The following is a 5288-nucleotide window of genomic DNA, read 5'->3' as shown; positions in this document are numbered from 1 at the left end:
ATTAAAGAGATCTTTCCTAACGAAAAATGTCAAAAACATCCTCTGGAAAATTTACCAACTACTGTATTTAGAATTTCTTTGTCGGTTACTCAGGTCAGTCCCAATAAAATGAATCGTGTTTAAATTTGAACCTATATTATTTTAAAAGTCAGATCGAATAAGGGCCTATTCATTCAGACACTCCAGGCTTAGTTCTTGTTGGTCAATGTCCCATTAGAAATTAAAACAAGATTGGATTTTTTGGAATAAGCAGCGTAATATCTCGGCGATCTGCGAGAGAGGAATGCCTGCTGGGAAGACTCAAATGGGAAATGAATCCTTATTTATATGACAGACACGTGAAGAAAAACCGAAAAACTCCAAACAACCTGTTGGTAAAGGGAAAATCCGCGACTAACTAGTAGTTTTCAATTGTTTTATCCACTAGGACACCGGTGGCCTAAACATTACAAAGAACTAGTTATAGTGATCTTTTTGATCGGTTCCGCTTTGTTGGTCATCTTAGCTCAAAACACCTTAAGAGTTTCTGAAAAAAAAAGACGAAAATTGTCTCTCTTCTTCCAGAAACTGTTAAAGTGTTTTGTCTTAGACACCAGTCTTTAGCATCAGTTACTAGTGCAAAATCGTATCACTCCTTTTGCGCTTATTGCGAATCAGGTTCATTTTTAAGCGTAAACTTCTGCAGAACTTAAATTTTATACAGGTTGTTTATAACTTTTTCATGTAAATAAACCATTTAGTTCTAAATTCGCCATTAAATATACGCCTCCGAACATCATTCATCCTACACGTGCCGCCTCCTACGTATGAGCGAGCGGATTGACCAAAAGGAGCCGGTAACATTTCCCTCCCTAGGAGCCCCCGTGCCTCAGTCGAATGTAAGATAAAAGAATAAAATTAAAAGAATCATAAAAACTGCCGTCTTTTACATATTTAATAATGATGTTTTTAATTACAAATTAAAAATTAATTATAATTAGTTTTTAAAATGTGTTCTACGAGTAAAAACATTTATTATCAAAGAACAACAATAATGATAATAATTCATTTAAATAATTAGAAAAATAATCCACAGAACGAAAGAATACAAAAGCCAACAATAGAATGAATATAAAAGGCATTATAAGATATATCTTCCTCCTCCTCTTTCAGGATTTCCTCGATGCTGAGTGTCTCCTCAACCGCAAATGTCCTTTAATTTTCCTTTCAAGTCTTTCCTATTCAGTGTATCATATTCACGTAATGCCTTATCATTCACGATTTTTATAAAACTGTTTTCAATTTCTTATTGGATCATCCCCTCTCCTCTTCTCCCTCTGCTTTCTAACCTATCAATCATCACTTTTAAAAACTGAAATAAATCTTAAAAAATATTATTATATCGTTGTATTTATCGTCATCATAATTTCTCTCTGTATATAAAATAAATAAAAACAATTACGTTCTATAGTAATTTATTTAATAAATCACAACTTCTACTTCTACTTCTTGATGGAAAATAAGAATAAAAGTCATATACAACGTTAAGGCGTCCCCAGTGTAATATCCGGAAGCTATAATCTCTCTTAAGCATTGTTACATGTTGGTATTCACCCTTGATATCTACAGAAAATTCCGCTATCTGGAACATAGTATTGCCAATAAAATTCAATATTTTTCAACTAATCCAAAAAAATTTGCACACAAAAATCATTATAATAAATATAGTCTGAATAAAATTGGAATTTTACGAATAATACATGATCTTATATATATATTTATATCATAATATTTTTTTTTATTTTCACTCTTAAAAATATAGTGGTAGAGTAATAAAAAGAATTGTTAAAAAACGAATATTATCCTATTTAGAAAGTTGTAGTATGCTGGAAATTGGACAGTGTGCGAAAGTAAATTGCAATCTATTTTAAAAATAGCTTTTATTATTTTTTTATCAATAAAGAAAAATTACATATTTCATGGTTTATTGTAAAAAAATCTTTATTGCTGGTTATTAGAAATATTGCTTTTTATATCTGCTGTTAATACAATAGTTTTTGAAGCATTTTTATCATATAAGTCTTTCTTTTGATCTTACAAAAGATTCTTAAGTTATATATTGCTGTTTCTAGGAAGAAAAAAGAAATGACATGAAAAGAATCAGAAAAGGAAATTATATAAAAATGAATTGGATACATTAATTTCATTACGTATTTTTCTTGCCAACTAACTATTGATTAGCATTTTTATATATAAGTTATAAATTTAAATACGTTTAATAATAATATAAATTACCATTAAACATATTTAAGCAATTTTATTCAATTCAAAAGTGTACTTTGTAACTGAATAAAAGAAAGCTCTGTAATAATTTTTTTGTTTTATTTTATTGGCTTATTCTCGGAAAATATTTTTATTTATTTATTTCTTTTGGACAAATAACATCTTTAATCTTTCAGAAGAAATTATTATATTAAAGAGATGTCTTATTACATAAAGCGATAATTTTGAGACAAATAATTATTATTAAAATTCTTTTTAGTTGTCATATAATTCAAGTTAGCCCTGTTTCTTTTTTTTTGGTGTTTTTTTTTTCGTTTTTTCTGCTGAACAGTAAAACACTTTCCTGTGATTGATGTCCTAAAGAATACGGTAGTTTCACATAGCTGGAAACTAAGTAATTACAGAGCTTCTTAGAAGACAGCAAAGGACAGATAAAATCTAGGTCAAAACCAGATTTGATAATGATATTATATATTAATTAAAAGCCGTAAATATATTTTATAAAAATATAATATATTTATTGGCATTATAAATTTTTAAAAAATAAGAAAAGAGAAAAGTTTAGTTTAAAAAATGCATTTGTCTTTCAATTTTCGATGAAGTAATTTTACTTTTGATCAATTAAAAATATGAAGTTTCTTTTAAATATAAAGGCATTTTATTATATTCTGCATGAGAAAGAACTTTAAAAATTTTTGATAAAATAAACATAAAAAGAAGAATTTTATTTTAAAATAATTTATGTAATTCTAATCTATTAGTAACAATTATCATTTTTACGCTCAAAATTTGGAATTTGTCATCATGTCAATAAATAATTTTTATATTGACATGAAAATTGCATGTCATTTTATTAATATTATCAAGGTCGAATTTCAGATCAGAAAGGGAAAAAAGTTTCTTATTTACTTCGAGGAAAAGATCAAAAATAGCAACACGAAGTGATCTATTAATAAACGTTGGCAGCTTACTATTAAAATTTATAAGTTCTTTACTAGTAAACATGCTATTAACCATTTAAAACTTCAGTTAGTTTATAGGATATTGAAAGTTTTTACCGAGCCACGATTGTAAAGGTCTAATTATATTATGATTGATGTAAAATACTCTCGAATGCTTCGAATCAATGCATCATTACCAAGTGATGACACTTTATTTACATCTCTGATTTATTAAACGAATAATTCTCTGCTTTGTTAATGGATTTCTAAGCTTTTAATACCATACGTTATTTTTTATCGCTTAAAAAATGGTTATGTTTTTTCATCTTTAGGAAATTTAATTTTCAAAATGTAGATCTGTAACGAACCGACTTTTTTTTCTTCGACGGTAAATTGCAAATATTCCTAATTTAATCGACTTTTTAAATTGAATAAGAAGAAAGTTTTTTTATAACATTTTATTAAAAATTTTCTGTGAAATTTTAACAATTTTTAGTAAAATTTATCATGAAATACCGAAAATATTGTTTTATACCGTTAAGAATTTTATTGATTAATAGGATGGATATCATCCCCTCTCCTCTTCTCCCTCTGCTTTCTAACCTATCAATCATCACTTTTAAAAACTGAAATAAATCTTAAAAAATATTATTATATCGTTGTATTTATCGTCATCATAATTTCTCTCTGTATATAAAATAAATAAAAACAATTACGTTCTATAGTAATTTATTTAATAAATCACAACTTCTACTTCTACTTCTTGATGGAAAATAAGAATAAAAGTCATATACAACGTTAAGGCGTCCCCAGTGTAATATCCGGAAGCTATAATCTCTCTTAAGCATTGTTACATGTTGGTATTCACCCTTGATATCTACAGAAAATTCCGCTATCTGGAACATAGTATTGCCAATAAAATTCAATATTTTTCAACTAATCCAAAAAAATTTGCACACAAAAATCATTATAATAAATATAGTCTGAATAAAATTGGAATTTTACGAATAATACATGATCTTATATATATATTTATATCATAATATTTTTTTTTATTTTCACTCTTAAAAATATAGTGGTAGAGTAATAAAAAGAATTGTTAAAAAACGAATATTATCCTATTTAGAAAGTTGTAGTATGCTGGAAATTGGACAGTGTGCGAAAGTAAATTGCAATCTATTTTAAAAATAGCTTTTATTATTTTTTTTATCAATAAAGAAAAATTACATATTTCATGGTTTATTGTAAAAAAATCTTTATTGCTGGTTATTAGAAATATTGCTTTTTATATCTGCTGTTAATACAATAGTTTTTGAAGCATTTTTATCATATAAGTCTTTCTTTTGATCTTACAAAAGATTCTTAAGTTATATATTGCTGTTTCTAGGAAGAAAAAAGAAATGACATGAAAAGAATCAGAAAAGGAAATTATATAAAAATGAATTGGATACATTAATTTCATTACGTATTTTTCTTGCCAACTAACTATTGATTAGCATTTTTATATATAAGTTATAAATTTAAATACGTTTAATAATAATATAAATTACCATTAAACATATTTAAGCAATTTTATTCAATTCAAAAGTGTACTTTGTAACTGAATAAAAGAAAGCTCTGTAATAATTTTTTTGTTTTATTTTATTGGCTTATTCTCGGAAAATATTTTTATTTATTTATTTCTTTTGGACAAATAACATCTTTAATCTTTCAGAAGAAATTATTATATTAAAGAGATGTCTTATTACATAAAGCGATAATTTTGAGACAAATAATTATTATTAAAATTCTTTTTAGTTGTCATATAATTCAAGTTAGCCCTGTTTCTTTTTTTTTGGTGTTTTTTTTTTCGTTTTTTCTGCTGAACAGTAAAACACTTTCCTGTGATTGATGTCCTAAAGAATACGGTAGTTTCACATAGCTGGAAACTAAGTAATTACAGAGCTTCTTAGAAGACAGCAAAGGACAGATAAAATCTAGGTCAAAACCAGATTTGATAATGATATTATATATTAATTAAAAGCCGTAAATATATTTTATAAAAATATAATATATTTATTGGCATTATAAATTTTTAAAAAATTA

The sequence above is a fragment of the Centruroides sculpturatus genome, unplaced genomic scaffold, assembly GCF_000671375.1.
Source record: "Centruroides sculpturatus isolate CEXI.00-Female unplaced genomic scaffold, Cexi_2.0 scaffold149, whole genome shotgun sequence".
Taxonomy (NCBI): Eukaryota; Metazoa; Arthropoda; class Arachnida; order Scorpiones; family Buthidae; genus Centruroides; species Centruroides sculpturatus.
Note: the sequence above shows the minus strand (reverse complement) of the source record.